At 36.2% G+C, this 17,849-nt stretch overlaps 2 pseudogenes; one reads left to right on the top strand and one right to left on the bottom strand.

The window, feature by feature from the left end:
• Positions 1-740: 740 nt before the first annotated feature.
• LOC119533080 lies at positions 741-2,320 on the bottom strand (annotated as a pseudogene).
• An 11,107-nt stretch (positions 2,321-13,427) lies between these two features.
• LOC119533079 lies at positions 13,428-14,390 on the top strand (annotated as a pseudogene).
• The last annotated feature ends 3,459 nt before the right edge of the window (positions 14,391-17,849 follow it).

Here is a 17,849-nt window from a genome sequence, read left to right as displayed (position 1 = left end):
CTCATGAAGGAGGCAAGATCTCTCATGGTTACATCCATTTGCATGCCTCAGAGCATTTTGTGGATGTTTGTAGCCTGGGCTGACCTTGTAAGACCTAGTTTGAGAGGAAGTGTGAGATAAAGTGAAGGCTCTTCTAAAGTCCAGACCCATTTAGGCCCACTGCAGAAAGCAGTAATGGAGCTTAGACTTCTTTCTCACCAAGCCCACCTTCCCTCTCAGACCAACATCACAGTGCCATACATTTCATTGGACAATCTAAAGGGGAGATAAAAAGGGTAAGAAAGAAGGTAAATAAGGATTGTTGGTAAAACACACATTAAAGAAACAAAGGTGAAAGAACAATGGGCTTGTGTGTGTCTCCTCTTCCCCACTCCCATTTCACCCACACAAAGATATTAGTGATTAGACATTAGGAGATAGATAGAAGAACCAAATGTAAGTGTATGGGGTCCCAGCGACACCAATCATCCCAGGAGAATGTGTCACTTTTCCTCTTTCAAATCACCTCCCCACCATTACCACCACCAACCTGAGGACCTGTCCTAAAAAGCCCCTTAACCCTGAAAGGAAAGATGTTTCATATGGAGAATAATTAAAGTTGGGCTAGAAACACATGTCCTCATGTTCTGTTTTAAGATTAATGGTGGGAATTCTGTGTAGGGGGGGGTAGCTTGGAAGTTAAATGACCTTTTGGTGATTAGTGACAAGACCAGAGGCCAGGGCTGGAAGAAAACACATGGTTACACCACTGGAATGCTAACTTGGATCTTCATCTGGTCAGTATCTTCTTGCATATCTAGGGAATGAAGAGGGCTCAGGGAACTGAGGAGCCAGCTCCCAGCACTGTAATATCTTGGATGCCTTTTTGTATACAAACTGAACCAAGACATAAAGCTGCTCCTTACAGTGTTTTGGTTCTTGGGGAAAATTTGGTTGGCTTCTCATGATCAGTGGTCCCAGCCTCCACATTGAGTTTGTTTCCACTTTGAATTCACAGGCCCAAGTTGTAAGTTTGAAGATGGTATGGAGAGGGCATTTCAAGCATAGTAGCACATCTGATGCTTCCAGGAGTGTCAACTTGATACTCATCCTATAGCCAAGCAGGACCAAGGAGCTCCAGCAGCAGCTATTGTCCATTGGGGTTTTTGTAACAGCAGAGCAAATTCAGCAAGTACTTTACTCAGTGGCTAGTGGGAGTCCAATAGCACTGCCTGAACTCTTATCCAAGAAGTAGGCCAGAAGACAGCACATGATGGCCTGGTAGTTGATAATGAGCACATTGTCCTGACACTCCAGCTCCATGATGACAGTCTCCAGTCACTGTACTACATCCTAGTATGACTCCTCAATGGGACACAGATACAGATATTCCTCTTGATCTTGAAGGGCTAATTCTTCTGGATAATGCTTCTTGATATCTGCATAAGCCATCTCCTTGCACACACCAGCATCAAACTCATACAGAATTTCCCACTGCTCATAAGTCACCCCAGGGAATCAGTGGTCTGGATAATCCTCTCTAATTTGCTTATCCATACATTGAGGTCCACTATCTCTTATTCCTCCAGAAACTTCCTTAGAACTTGAGTAAACTGCTTTCCCTGCAATGAGAGTCCAGAGTCACCCCAATCTTTCCCAAGATATTTAACTCAGTCTCTCCATGCTTACAAAGGTAAATGGTATCAGTTTGAACATGGATATTTGTGAGAGAGTAGACTATCTTGCTCTGGATATAGTCTTGGATTCTGTTCATTACCAATTGCTGGTCCACATTTATCACATGAGAAGAAAGATCCTTGTCATAATTTTCTGGGTTGAGGGACTGAGAGGTAAATTTGCAACACTCAATCTCTTCAGGAAACCTTCCACCACATTCTTCCTGTTCCTTTCAGTGTAGTCAGGCTCAACATGTTTATGTCCAGGATGTTGGATGATATGATATCAGGATATCACAGATAGATTCCACAAAGAATACCTTAAAGGAATTCTCCTTGGAAAAGTTTAAAATCATGTCCCTTCTCTCCTGGGTGGTACTGGTGGATTAAGCACTGCAGTCTGCCCACTCTCCTCAGTTAGAGAGGCCTTAACATCTTCCAGCACTACTAGAGTACACTGTGCATCCTTATGGTCTCTTCATTTTATGCCAGAAAAAGTCATAGGAATTATAGGACTCGACTGTTTTATACCTATGCACACCAAGATTGAACACTTTGGTGAATGCCTCAGTCAAGCAAAGATAGCATGTGAGATTCTTGGATACTTAGGTTTTGCTCTAGGCAGGCAAGCCAATCATAATGATGGCCATCTGGGATTTTGCCATTTATGAGGCTCATGAACATTTTTCTGGAGTTCAAAGATTTGGAGTTTTGATTTCACAACTATTGTTGTTCTGTTCTGAAGAAAAGACATAGCAGCTCTTCAGGAGACCTTCTATGATCCCTCCTGCATTTCCTGCTGGGAAATGGCCCTGGTGCTTCTCCTGTAATAAGGAGGACTGGAGTGGATGGCTGTGGCCAGGGTCAGGCACACACAGCAATGAATGTCTTTTTAAATACCTATATCAACCTTCTTAGGAAAGAGAAGTGAATTGGAATTGGGAATGAAGATTGATGATGATTATTGGATAAGGAATTATTTCAGGAAGAACTCAATCTAGTTGTGAGACAAAAAGAAAGATATAAAATGAGTAGTACATATATTCATAATTTCTATTCTCTCTGAAGCATTTAAAAATATTTTAGGGCATATTAAAGAAATCTTACTTCATTCTCAGACATAAAACTTGGGGGAAGCCATATGGAAAATGCTGAATATTGAAATGATGTTTAATAAATTAAAGTGTGTATCCAATGAATAACACACTTACATCAAGGTGACTGAGAAGGGGTTGTCCAAAACAACACAGAAAAGCAGGGGAATTATATATAAATTAGTGTTTCTCAATAAGGAAATCACAGCTACCCTGGATAATTAAAAAAGACCCAGTGGCATTTCCTGGTCTCTGATGCTTTGGAAAAAATATCAAATTGCATTCAATCTACCAGGTTTGTGTCTCAATGGGGAGAGACACTTATAAATTCCTCTTATTTCAGTGTGGTTTAGCAACCACATGGAGAAGCAATAACATGTCTGTCATTTAAGGTGAGTAGAGGACTCTAACTGTGATTATCAGATTAGCTCCAGTGACAATTCTTGACTCATAGTTTCAATTTAAATTATGGAAATGATAATAGTACCAATGCCAGACTTAGAACATCATGCTACACATATTAATATTCTCATTTTTAACAATATTTTCTGAAGTAACTTGGCATTTTTAGCATCATTTGCTTTCAGGAAAGCAAAGAATCTGTTTTTATTTTTTATAATTTCTCTATTGATAATGGAAATCTAAACAATGCAAATTCTGAAGGGGAAAGGTGAAAGCACCATTTGAAAGCTTCATCTGGAATTTGGCCTTAGGAAAGATAGTAATGTTCAGGTCAAGGTTGTTGAGGCAGAAAAAGTGTTTATGTTTCAAATACTAAATTAGCCTATGGTACATTGATGTCTGGAAAACTAAGGCTTTCATACAAAGAATTTTATACCACAATTAAAAAAGGAAAAGGGAAAGAAGAAGGATGAATCTCACATGCATAGAGTTAAATGAGTGAAATGATGTCCACCCAAAAAACTTACACTATGATATACTATTCTGAAACACATTGATCTGTACTCTTATATTTGGATAATTTGTAAAATTATACAAATTTTAAAATGTATGATATAGCCAAAGGAGTACTTCATATATGCAAGAATTCAATGTTGTTTCCATGTATGAAAATCAATCTATGCATTAAAATTATAATTTAAAATTTTATGGGCATATGATAAAATTCCACGTCAATTTATAATAAAATTTGTAGCAGAATAGAATAAAACAATTCTTCAATCTAATAAATAATACCTATAAAATTCTTACATTAACCATCTAAGGTAATAGTGAAATGCTAAAATCTTCCCCACTGAAATTGGCCCCAAAGGGAAGACTGATTAGGTTCTAAAGGAGAGACTCAGCTAGAGGTAATCTGCAAAACCTGAGAGAGATACATTTTGTTGTTGTTCTTTTAGCTCCTTGCATTCAGGGAATCTCTGTCATGACACTAGTTGAATACATGCTAAAGAAACAGAGACTACAGTGATTATGTACATTTAAGCATACAGTCTTTGCAAAAATAGGTTGGAAAAATCATTAACCAAATATACTAATACTGCCTTCAACAATTAAAAAAATAAAACAAACTTTTGGAAGCCAGACAATCTTAATTCTACAGTTAACACATTAAAAAATTCAAATGCCCAGATTTCAAAAAATAATCACAAAACTTTCAAAGAAACAAGATTGTGATGTCAAAGGAAGAAATAAAGTGACAGAAAACATCCCTAATAAATCTCAGATATTTTACTTACTAGGAAAATACTTAAAACAAGCATCTTAAAAATGCCCAGAGTTAAAAGAAAACATGGAAAAAGGAAAAAAACGGGAATCATGAAAATAATATATGATCAAAGTGATGGGAAATATTAAACGATGACAAGGGTATTGAACACCCATAACTGCCATGCACCACTCTGTGAGTGTACGTTGGTACCATCACATTGGAAAACCATTTGGCAGTATTTACTAAGGCAGAGTATGTGTACCTATTACTGAGCAATTCCAGGCAAATGAATTTAATATATAATAGAAATGCATTTATATGAAGGTTGAATATATTATAAATAGCAGTACTATTCATCAAACAATATGGAATTCCTCAGTGGTTCTAATGTTTTTTGTTGTTTAATCTGGATTCTGGTTATATATGTGTGTCAAATTTTTAATAATTTATATATGCATTTTTTTTCTATGCATATTTCTATAAGTTAAACATATAACATGTAAAGGAAAAATGGCTACACATACATACATTATTTTCCCTTGTGAATTTTTAAAACAATATAATAGACAGTGTTTAAACAGTTCTCTGTTTTGTCCTAAGCCATAAAACCATGTATAAACCACTCTTATAAAAGTGGACTATTAAGAGTTACAAAACAGATTAAAATCTGTGTCCTGCAAATACTATACTTTAATTCCAAATCTCTAGGTGGCAGCAGAAGAGACTTAGCCAAGAGCAACTGTGGAAAGTTATCAGAAATAACTTACCTCTTATGAGGATGTAAAAGTGCTAATTGTAATTAGTAGATATCCCATTGGCTGGCTTTGAAGCTGTCAAATGCTTCAGGCAAAATTAATAAATTGCATGTCTTCTCCTAAGGGAGAGTCTCAAAGGAGGAGAGAAACCCATAAATTATTTCTATTTGGTTGTGTTAGGAGTACTTGGGGAACAAAGATGTATTTCTCATTAAAGGTAAGTAAACTCCTCTCCAGTTTATTGGATTGTGGTATTTTGAAGCTGTATGTGCTCTAGGAAAACATGTTCATAAATCTTATCTATTACTTTGGCATGAACCCTTTGTAAGCAGGACTATTTGGTGAAGTTACTTCAGTTAAGAAGGTGTAGCCCACCTCAGTCAGGATGGATCGCTATCCTACCCTGGAATCCTTTATAAATAGAGTGAAATTCAGACAGAGAGAGAGCTAACCACAGGAGCAAGAAGCTAATCCCTAAGTGAAGGGAGAGACCAAGTGACAGAAGAGCCAAGAATTCCCAGCAGCCATCCCCAGAATACCAGTCTTTGGGAAGAAAGCTTTGCCTTGACAAGGCCTAATGGTTTGGCCTTTGTACTGGTCTCAAAACATACGCAAATAAATTCCCATTGTTTATCTTGACCCATTTCATGGTATTTGATTGAGCAGCCTAGGAAACTAAAACAGGGACTATTGCTCAGATTTCCAGTTGCTCTTCATGGCCCCCATTTTCCATTTAACCTATATTCTCTACTGCCTAATCTATGTGACTTAGAAATAGACATAAACAGTCTACCTTGAAAACTTAATATTCTAGAATTGTGTGGTATGTCCACAACCTTTATTACGGTCTTTCAGGAAAGCTAAAATAGACCTCTATATCTGATTGTTCTCTAGTTAATTGTTTTTCTTCAGATAGTACAAACACCCTCTGAGAAGTGGAAATCCCACACTCAAATTCCTATGATTATTTTCTTTCATTTGGACCTACAACCAAGACATCAAGTTTGATATTGTCATTTGTAGTTAATCGGGTTTGTCTCAGAATTACCTCAAGATTTCCAAAGAGATTTCCAGTTGCCTTTAAATTGAAAGAGTATCATCAATATTTTCTGTGATATATGTATTTCACATAATTTCCAAATTTATCAATGTAATTCAAAAGATAAATATTATTTGCAAGGCACCTCTTTTAGTTGGAGGTAAGGCCAAATGAAAATATTAAAGTGTGTTTTTCAGTACAGTGTGACTCAACCACTCTGTAATACCTAGTGAGTAAGATCACTGCCCCGGATATAACTGCCAAGGCTTAGAGGAGTCCTTGAAATGACATCAAATTATCATGTGAGTGACTAACACACATCTAAAGGAGATGAGAAAAAATGCATGTTTAAACAAAGAACTGTCTTTGCAAAATTATGGTGTAGAAATATTGTCTTTGCTCTAAATTGTAGTGTTATCCACTACTTATTTATTAAATGGTTCCAGGTGTTCTTTATGTTAACTCCCCCTCAAAAATTACTTTGGTATTTAAATAGGTATTGAAATTCATATTTTTCATGATCTCTTATAGTAGAAATAAATTTATTTTCATTTATTTTATTGTTGAAAGTTGTATTGGGATTTGGGGTTGGCTCTGGGGAATAATTTGCCCTCTTTATGTTCCTCTTATGAACTTAAAACCTTTGACATGATAATGTGAAACTATGCCTTGTTATATATTTAATTTTAGACCCCAAAATATGTGTTTTGATGTTTCCCCCACTATTGCTGTAGAACTATTTTTCCCTTTAAATCTGTCAATTTTTGATTCATGTAACTTGGGTTCTGTTGTTAGGTATTTATATGTTTATAATTCTTATATCTTGTGGATGGATTGACTCAATTATCAATATGTAATGTCCTTCCCTGTCTCTGTTAACAATTTTTAACTTAATGTATGTTGATATTTATCTGTATAGCCACCACAGCCTTGTTTAGTTAATGATTTTTTTCTTTTGGTTACAATTACTATTCCTCTTTTCTCTTTCAATCCATTTCTGACTTTGGAATTTCTGATACTTTGGAGGGTCATGTAGACCATGTAGTTGTATCCATTTTTTACACCTACTCTGGCCTCTGGGCTGATCTCTCAGGTAACTATCAGACAGATCAAGATATACTTAATTTATTAGAGAATAGGATCAATATTTCCCCTGGAGCCATCAAGAAGCCCCAGGAGGATAGATCAACATCACTTTGGCTGGCTTGGAGGTAGAGAATGGGGGATGGTAAATTAAAATGCCACAGCATTTTCTAGTCAAAATTTAAACATTTCTTACTTTATCAAGCATTTATATGGCCACTGGATATTTTTCATTAGAAACTTGTGGTCCCAGTTTTTGAGAGTGTAATCCCATCTTTAGGGGAAGGATGGGGTTTTGGAGTTCCCTGCTTTGCCACTTTCATTAACATCTATCCATAAAAGGCATTTCTTAATAATATCTATGTCTCACAACATTGTCAATTCAATTGTAACTCAGTCATTAATTCAATTATATCACAAAGGTAGTGTCTTTATTTGGTGGAACACAAAATAAAGATAGAAAGATGGCATTTGAATCTATGAACACATAGATTCTACAGAATAGTCTAACTGGTATGTTGTTGAAGACATCTGTGTAACAGTATCTTTTGTCTGAGACATGCAGATTAAAATAAAACAAAGCTGGAAGTTTAACATTTGCAAATGGGGCATGTACTTTTGTTTCTCTTAGTCAGCATTGCTTCCTTATGCTGGGTTATATGATACATTTCAAGTTGCCTATCTAGCCCCCATAGAATCTAAGGCTTGGTCATTGCTCTTCTATAGCACTCTGATATTTAATGTTGGAGATTCACATGAGGATTTTAAGTAAATAGCCAATCATCATGTTTTTTGTTTTTTGTTCTTTTTTGAAATAAATTCAAAGTTATATGAAGAGTTGCAAAAACAATACTAGCCCCATACACAGAATTCCATCATACACTGACCACCCCTCCCCGGTAGCTCACTCCACCAACTTTAACTTGCTGTCACATTGCTATTTCTTTCCCTCCCTCCCTCCCTCCCTGTCATCCATCATCTATTGCTCTGTTGTCTGAACGTATGAGAGTTAGCTGCACACATCCTTGAGCATTCACTATAATTCATGTATACACTTCCCATGAACAAGAACATTTTTTCATGCAATCCCATTAAGTGCAGCTAAGAAGTACAATAGATTCAACAATGATAAAAAGCTTACATTATATATTTCCTTTTCCTTATGTCTCAACTGTGCCCCTTTGAGCCACCTGTCCTCTATCCTCCTGTCCCATCCAAGTTCATCCTTAGTATTCAATTGTCATCTAGTTAGACTGACTTTTTTTTTCAGTTGTGGAAACATATATACAGCTTAAATCTTCCCATTCCACTCCCTCCCTAGCCTTTCATTAGTGGGATTAATCGTGTTTAGAATGTTGTAATGCTCTTTCCCACCATCCATTACTAGAAATTTCCCTTCACCTCAAACAGCAACCCTACACTCATTTCTTAATTCCCCATTGCCCCTTCCCCCATTTCTCTTAACCCAAACTCTACTTTTCATCTCTATGGTTATATTCTCTGATAATTTCTTTGTGTTTACTGTGGGGCTTAAAATTATCCTCCTAAATCCATATCAATCTTGTTTTTCTTTGATACCACCTTCACTTCAATAGGACACATAAACTATGTTCCTATACTCCTTCATTCCCCCACCATTATATAGTGTCTAAAATTACATATTTTACATTGAGTTCAAAACCACTGATTTGTCCTTAGAGTTTGTGTATTTTATATTATGTAGGAAGTAACTAGTGGAATTACAGTTCAAAAAATATTGACTTCTATTTGTATTCCATTGTGGTTGGAGAATGTGCTTTGAGTATATTCAATGTTTTTTTTTTTTTTTTTTTTTTTTTAATTTCTTGAGGCTTGTTTTATGACCCAGCTTATGATCCATTCTTGAGAAAGATCTGTGATCACTAGAGAAAAGTGACTCTCCTGATGCTTTGGGATGTAAGGTACTATATATGTCTGTTAAAATTCTCTATATCTCTTTCTCCTTTCCCTGTCTGTCCTCCAGCAGGGCTCCCCTCAGAATTTGAAGTAGGGAAGGTCTTTCATCAGCAAAGTCTCTAAGCATTTGTTTGTCTGTGAAAAATTTCAGCTCTCCCTCAAATTTGAAGGAGACTTTTGCTGGATAAAGTATTCTTGGTTGGAAATTTTTCTCTCTCAGAGTTTTAAATATGTCATGCCACTACCTTCTCACCTCTATGGTTGCTGCTGAGTAGTCACTACTTAAACTTATGTTGTTTCCTTTGTATGTGGTGAATTGCTTTTCTCTTGCTGCTTTCAGAAGTTGCTCCTTCTCTTCAGTATTTGACAGTCTGATCAGAATATGTCTTGGAGTGGGTTTATTTGGTGTTCCCTGGGCATTTATGCTTTGTGTATTTATATTGTGTAGAAATTGTTGGGGAAGTTTTCCCCAACAATTTCTTTGAATACTCTTTCTAGAACTTTATCCTTCTCTTCCCCTTCTGGGATACCAATGAGTCTTAAGTTTGGACATTTTATTTTATCTATCATATCCCTGAGATCCATTTTGATTTTTTTTGATTTTTTTCTCCATTCTTTCTTTTGTTCTTTCATTTTCTGTTCTGTGGGCTTCTAGGACACTGAGATGTTCAGCTTCCTCTAGTCTTGTATTGTGAATATCCAGAGTCTTTTTAATTTGGCCAAGAATTTCTTTTATTTCCATAAGATCTTCTATTTTTTTTTATTTACTCTTGCTATGTCTTCTTTATACTCTTCTACGGTCTTCTTTATGTAGCTTATATCCTGGGCCATGGTCTTCTTGATGTCCTTTAAATCCTTTGCCATGTTTTTGTTCCTTGATTGTAGATCTTTGATTAACTTTGTGAGGTATACTGTATCCTCCAATATTTTGATTTGTGTGTTTGGAGTTGGATTCCCCATATCTTCTGGTTTTATCATAGGCATTAAGATTTTCTGTTGTTTTTGGCCTCTTGGCATTTGTTTTGCTTGATAGGGCTCTTTCAAGTTGTAAAGAAAAAGGGATATTGATCTAATTTTTCAGGAGCAGAGTTTGGTGATGTACACTTTCTCTAACTAACAAGCAGATGGCGTCTGTGAGTCACCTATATCCCTAAAGTCAGTTCTCAACCTTTTTTCTGCTTTGTGTGGGGAAATGATTCTTGTGGGTTCAGTTGGAGAACTCAGTTTGGGTGTGTTGCTGGAGCTGTCCACCCTGAATGTGGGGTATGTGTATGGGCAGCCAGGGAGGAAGGGCAGATCTAATGTTCAAATCCCCCAGGATCCCAGAGATTCAAGGCTGCTGTACAAGTCTAAGCCTTCATTTCAGTTCAGCCCCAGCCTCTCATTCTCACTGATCCATAAACCACTGAACTTGGCATAGCATCCCTGGGTTCTCTGAGTGGATCCCCCCTTCCAGCTGTGCTCCTCCAGTAGCTCAGCCAAGGGAAGGCTGTTCTACATCATCAGTGCATGCCATCCCACAAGGGAAGCCCCAGGCTGCCAGGCCATGTGGCAGTGCACTCCCAGCCTGAAGCAAAAATGGCTGAGTGGGGTGTCTCAGCTCCCTCCTCCTCACACCATTCCTCCTTCCCAGCTCCAGAACAACTGGTGGGGCTTTGGGCTGTGGGCATGGCCCTGTGCAGGAGTTTATCCAGACCCCCGGGGGCTAGATGCTAGCCGTGGGGTTTCTTTCTGCTTCCGGCTCTCCCCTCCATTCCCCTGAACCCAAGGGTATCTGCTGCAGGCTATCTTCCTGGCCAGACAGCAAGAGGCCAGCCCAGCCCCCTCTTGCTGTGTTTTTCTGCATGGTTCCCACAATTGCTACTGGAGCCGCTCCTTTTTTTTCTTTTTTAAACAGCCAGCTGTTCTCCATACACTGAACCCTGGCTTCCCCAGCCTGCCACATGGCTGTGGGTCTTCCAGCCAGCTTACTCACTCATTTCAGAATGCTGACTCCCAGTTTCACCAAGTATACAGAACCTCTGGGGCTAGGAGCCCTCATCCAGTTGGTGCATCGATGTAACTGGTATTCTAGGTCACTTTCTGTTTTTTAGCTAGTGTTTTTCACAGAGGTATTTTTTTCACCTTGTCTCAGCTAGCTGCCATTTTAGTTCCTGAAGTTTTTTTTAATAGTTATATATCTACCTTAATGCAAAGTAAAATAAATATAGTCACACTTTAAATACTTGCTTTTATGGATAAGTCAAAATAATTATCATTTGTCAATTCACCTTTCTCAGACTACATCAATGATGATTGCAATATGTAGGTGGTACTCAGCTATGAAAAAATCATCAAAGTGTTGTTTTGGTGATTAGTGATGATGAAATGACAATAAAAGAAATTAAATTAGTTATATGACTCTAGGATTATTGAAGAAGATGATGTATATTTGCTAAATTCTTATCTGTCATATTAGATATTCAAAATGTAACATCTGAAATGATAAATAATTGAAGAAATGATTTAGAAACGATGTAAACATGAGGAAACATAAAAGCAGAAGCAGTTAATATTGCCTCTTTTTGCATTCACATTTGCTTCAAGAACACACAGTCTGGGCAATGGGAATAGGGTGTGGAGATGTACAGCTGGGGGCAGTTTCTTTTCATTATAATATAGATTTTACATTTAATTGTTAAATTCCTTGTACACTTTCCTTCATTAAGAAAGTTTAAAAAAAAAAAAGAACTGTCTTTAGTTCTACTTTACCCACAGTGTTCAGCCTTTCCATGTCTAATTGGGAGGGTACAACAGAAAGTTTCTGTTTGTTATTTGAAATTACCTTAAAAGAAGAAAAAATATAACCAATCATAGTTTTCTTGTCTGCATTGCTTCCCAAACACTTTTAAGGATATTACTTGTTTTAACCTATTTCATCCAGATGTTTAATGGATTTCACATGGCTACATTATGAAATAGGACTTCTTAAATTTTTCTACACATTTTGTCAACTTTTATTATGAAAATTTTTAAGCTTGAAAGAAAATAGAATTGGCAAGGCAACTGTATTCCATTTACAAGCACCATCTATTCAACAATTACTAAAATCCACTGTGTATGTGTGTGCGGGTCTGTGTGTAAGGACAGAGAGACAGAGAGAGGGAGAGATTAAAGAGATATAATATGCTGCAGCATTGGAAAGTAATTAGCAAACATCATTCAATTTCACTCCCTTAATATTTCAACATTGATCTCATGAATCCAAATATTATCTTCATAAAACTTCATATTAGTTTCATATCTAAGAACAAATGCAAAAGATACTGCCCAAAGTAGAAATGCCTAATTTATTGACTCAACTAAAATGAACCCATTTGCCATAAAAATGTGCTGTACATGTACTATCATTCACCTTTCTTCTTTTTCTCTCTGTCTCTTTCTCTTTCTCTCTCTTTTTCTTTCTTCCTTCCTTTATTCCATTCTTTCTTTTTATTCAACCAGAATCCAATCAAGGAATCTATTTAGGCTTTCTGTAGAATATTTCCATAATATTAACTATGTAAATGATAAATTCTTTTTTAATGATATCAACTTTTGGAAGAGAGCAAATAGATTATCTCCTCAAATATCTTGATATTATTTCTAGTGACATTTACATGGTTCTTTTACCCACTGTGTTGCCTATTAACTGGAAGTAAAGCCTGAATTGTAATTATATTTAGGATAAGAGTTTTTATCAGTAATATTTCATAGTCTTGGTGCATAATCCATACTTTATATCATTAGGAGGCACAGGATGTTAGGTTGTTGTATTATTATTCATGCTAAATTCATACATTGGTTAAGGTTTTAATGGTAAGTTCTCTCCAATGCTATGCTTTACATTTTCAACTGAAAATATGTGGGATTTTCTAAACAATTTTCCCCCAAGTGATAGTAAAATTACTAAGTGAAGATCATAATAATTTATCTTACTTGTGATTGACACCACTCAACTACTTTTTTTTCTGGAATAACTGCTCTGTGTAATGATGTCAATGTACAAAAAGAGAGTGATTTTTGGTCAACAAAATTAGAAGGATTTTGTGAACATTGAAGTTATGGATTGATTTTATGCAAACTATACATATATGTATTTCAATCATATTTCCCTAAAGTTACTGGTTCTTCTTATAATTATTTCCAATATAGGTTTTCTGTTGAGTGACCTGAATGTACAAAAACAATCTCACAATTCTGAATGAATTCATCCTAATGGGAATCACAGAGCTCCCTGAGCTGCAGACTCCACTATTTGTGCTTTTCCTCCTTGTTTACATGGCCTCTGTGGTGGATAACCTGGGCTTGATCATACTCACCATCGTAGACTCTAGGCTACAAACACCTATGTAACTTTTCCTCAGACATCTGGCCTCCACTGATCTTGGTTATTCAACAGCTGTGGAACCAAAAACATTATTTGATTTTCTTTCAGACAAACATACAATCTCCTTTAATTGGTGTACTACCCCATTCACTTTCTTCTGTATTTTTCTCTCTGGTGAAATTTTCATTTTATCAGCTATGGCCTATGACAGCTATGTGGCCATCTGTAAACCATTGCTCCACACAGTCATCATGTCACAAAGAGCATGTCACCTGTTGCTGGTGATAATTTGTCTCTACAGTGTTTTTGAGTCTTCAGTGATAGTGACAAAAATTTTCTTATCATCATTTTGTGGCTATAATGTTATCAGGCATTTCTACTGTGATACTCTGCCCTTGATATCTTTGTTGTGCTCAAATACACAGGAAATTAAATTGATAGTACTGATCTTTGCAGCTATTAATTTGGTGTCATCTCTTCTAATAGTTCTCATGTCCTATATGCTGATCCTAATGGCCATCCTCAGGATGAGCTCTGCAGAGAAAAGGCACAAGGCCTTCTCCACATGTGGATCTCACCTGACAGTGGTGGCTGTCCTCTATGGAACTCTACTCTTTATGTATGCACAGCCCAATTCCAATCATTCCTTTGACACTGATAAAATGACCTCTGTATTTTATACCTTGGTGATATCCATGCTGAATCCCATGGTCTACAGTTTGAGGAACAAAGAGGTGAAAAACACCCTAAGGAAAACCTGGAAAATATGTACAAATTTTCTATTTAAAATTCACTGTAGTACTTGTTAATAAATTATTTTGTAGCCATTTAAAACTATATCTGACATTTTTTTAACCTAGGATTGGCAAGAATCCATCAGTAAGATTTGTAGAACTATAGAAATCATTTCCTTATTTTCAAACCAAGTCCAACACTAAGAGATGAATAACTTCAGCTCAAACTCCAGATATGAGTTTATATTTAATTTCAAGTCCTGGTTAGGTTCCATTCTTCCATTTTCCCCACATAAAATCTGTTTTCATGTCTCTTCCACTAAAGAATGCCCTTTATGGAACTAGGGACTCTGTATAGTCCAGTCATCATTTAACAGAAGTTCCTACCACAGAAAAAGTTGCAAAATAGTTCCTGATAAAGACTATGTAAAATTATCAATTCTAGACAAGTATACATTGCTAAATGAAACAATCACAATTTCAGTGTCTATGGGTCTTACATTCCCTTAGAAAGATGCAGAAAACAAGCAAAATAAGTAATGGATAATACAGTATTACTGAACATATTGATTTATATGTAAATGAAATAGAATAAGTAGTCAGAATGAGGGCTACGTTTTTAATTATGTTAGCCTGGAGAACTCTCTGAGAAGAGAGCATTTAAGCAAATACATGAGGAATTGAATGAGTGTGCCATTTGGACATACATTGAGAGAAATATTTCAGTGTAGGAGCTCTTAAATGATAGTATGACTGTTATGTTTGGCGTGGGGATGGGAATCAAAGGTGTTTGGAGCTGAGGACATGATGGGTAAATATAGGTGATAATGATATATTTTAATGCAGGACCTCACCATTACCATTACCTTACTATACAAGCCATTGTAAATTCTTTTATTTATTCTGTTTGAAAAATGTAATCTTTGGAGGATTTTGTACTGAGATGTGACATATGTATCCTCAGTTACAGGACTGCTGTGGCTGTTGTGTAAATAATAGTTTGCAGGGATTGGAAAATGGACAAAATATGAGGGGTATTACACTCTCAGGAAACTGTGGAGACTAAGACCATAATGGAAGCAGTCATGTTATGAGAAGTGATCAAATTATTGACATGTTTTAAAGAAAGTATCAATAGTATTTTTTTATATTAATGTGGGATGTAAGAGTTTATTAAAAGTAGGTTAATGAATAGAAAATAATGGAAATGCCAAATATAGAACTCACCTTCAATTTCCAACTAATTGGAAATATTAGAACTCTATTTACTTTCCCACCTGAAACAAGAATAGGAAAAATAAGACTAAATATTTGAACAATTTATATTCATGCCATGACACTGACATCAGGAACTGAAGGAATGTTTCCATGGTTTATGGAAAAAGAAATGTGATGAGCTTATAACTGAACAAACTTACTGCCTTCAGTTATTTTCCAGACCACACACCAAAAGGAAAAAGCAATTGAAGGCAAATGGAATCCCTGAGCTGGATTTTACATTGCAGATTAATGAACTTGTAGATACAGCAACAGAAACTATCTAACATGAAACACAGAGAGCAAAAAGAATCAAAATCATGAAAAGATTGGCAATGAGCTTTGGGGCATCTTCAAGAAGCCACATGTATGTGTAAATGAAATTCCTAAATGAAGAGCCTATAAATTATTTAGAGAGCTAATAACTGAAAATTTTCCAAGTGCAATAAAAAAACATAAGATTAAAAAACTCCAAAAACATGAAATGTATAGAAAACCTACCTAAAGGAATGCCAAATTTTCCAAAGTCATGGGGAAAAAATTAAAAAAAAAAAAACAAAAAACTTAGCAAAAGAGGAAAAGGCACTGTTTATGCATAAGAAGAAAGACAAGTATGACATAAAATTTCTCATCAAAGGTAAAGCAATTTTGAAAATGTGAACAATGGCATTAAAGTACTGATGAAAGTAACTCTGAATCTAGAATACTTTACCCAGGGAAGATATAGTTTACAAAGGAATGCAATATTATTAATTTTCAGAAAACAAATGCCAAAAGAATCCATCAGCTATGGGCCCATGATATAAGATATGTTGAAGATTGCCCTTCAGGTATAAGCAAATTTATACCAGATATATATGGATCTAGACAAAGAAAGAACACTATAAATGATAACAAAACATAGGATATTTTAATTAGTTATGTCTCTTTTTAAAGATAATTAACTGCTTAAATAACAATTAAAAATGTAACAAAAATTGCATGTGAAGTGATATAATTACTATTGAATATGGACTGTGACAAATAAAAGATCTCTCCCAACTATGCCATGAATCTGAAAGCAAACACTAAAGTAATGATACTAAAAATATTGCTCATGCAGCCACACACACAAAAATAAATGATCAGTTAATCTAAAAGAAAACAGAAAAAGAGAAAAAGGGAAAAACTCCATGGGACAAATCAAAAGACAACAGCAAGAAGATGGACTTAAACCTAATTTTATCAATAACACTAAATATAACCAGTCCACATAACCATAAAAAGTCAAATATTGTCAAATTGGATTTTTTTTAAAAATGTAACATCTATTTCTATGTTGTCTACAAGGCACAATTTAAACAAAAGGACCAAAAATAGGCTTTTAAGAGTGGAGAATTTTTCTCATGCTAATACTAGTTAATAGAAAGCTGGAATGGTTATATTAAAGATAGACTAAGTTGTTTTCAGAGATAGAACATTACAAGAGATATAAAATGATATTTCATAAAAATAAAGTTGTATATTAATGAAGAAGAAATAGTAATAATAGATTTCCATGATTCTAATAACAGAGCTTTAAAAAAAACATGAGAGTTTGCCGAGCTGGTGGAGTTAGGTTTCAGTCTGGAAAGAGATGGCCGCTACCTACCAGAACCCCTGGACCCTGTGCCCTCCCTGAGTCCCCACCCTGTGAACCCCTGAGTCCTCTGAGATAAGGATCCTGTGGGTGGAAGCTATGTTCTTAGCACCCTCAGTGAACAGAAGTGCCCACATCTGAGCCAGCAAGCAGCTGGCAATTACCCAAGAACTATATGAAACAGTTTTTTCGGGGTCTCCAGTAACCAGTCACACATCGGACACAAGTTTGGAATTGGAGGAAAAGCAGAGATCACAGCGAACATTGTAAGTTCCCCGGACCAGGGGTCTGGCACCCCTCCCCACCCAGACCTCACAGACTGTCTTGCTGCCGGCTCCCTGAAAGGGGGGAAAAAAAAAAACAAAAAACAGCAATCTGATGAGGGCAAGAAGGGAGGCCCAACCCAGCCTCAACTGCAGAATTAATTAACAAATTAATTAATTAATTTTGGGAGCTGGGGTGCTAAAGAAGGGCTGGGCTCTGAGAAGTGGGGGCACGTAAAAGCGGGCACCCATTCCCAGACTCCAACAAAGCCATTTTTTTCCCTACATTTTGTCCCTTCTGGCTTCTCACTGATCCCTTATCTTTTTGCATTTCAATAGCCCCCAGCAGGGGTGGAACTGAAGCTGTTGGAGAGTAATTATCAGACAATAGCCCAA

The sequence above is a fragment of the Choloepus didactylus genome, chromosome 4, assembly GCF_015220235.1.
Source record: "Choloepus didactylus isolate mChoDid1 chromosome 4, mChoDid1.pri, whole genome shotgun sequence".
NCBI classification, from domain to species: Eukaryota; Metazoa; Chordata; class Mammalia; order Pilosa; family Megalonychidae; genus Choloepus; species Choloepus didactylus.
The sequence above is the reverse complement of the archived record's forward strand: the minus strand, read 5'-3'. Positions and strand labels throughout refer to the sequence as shown.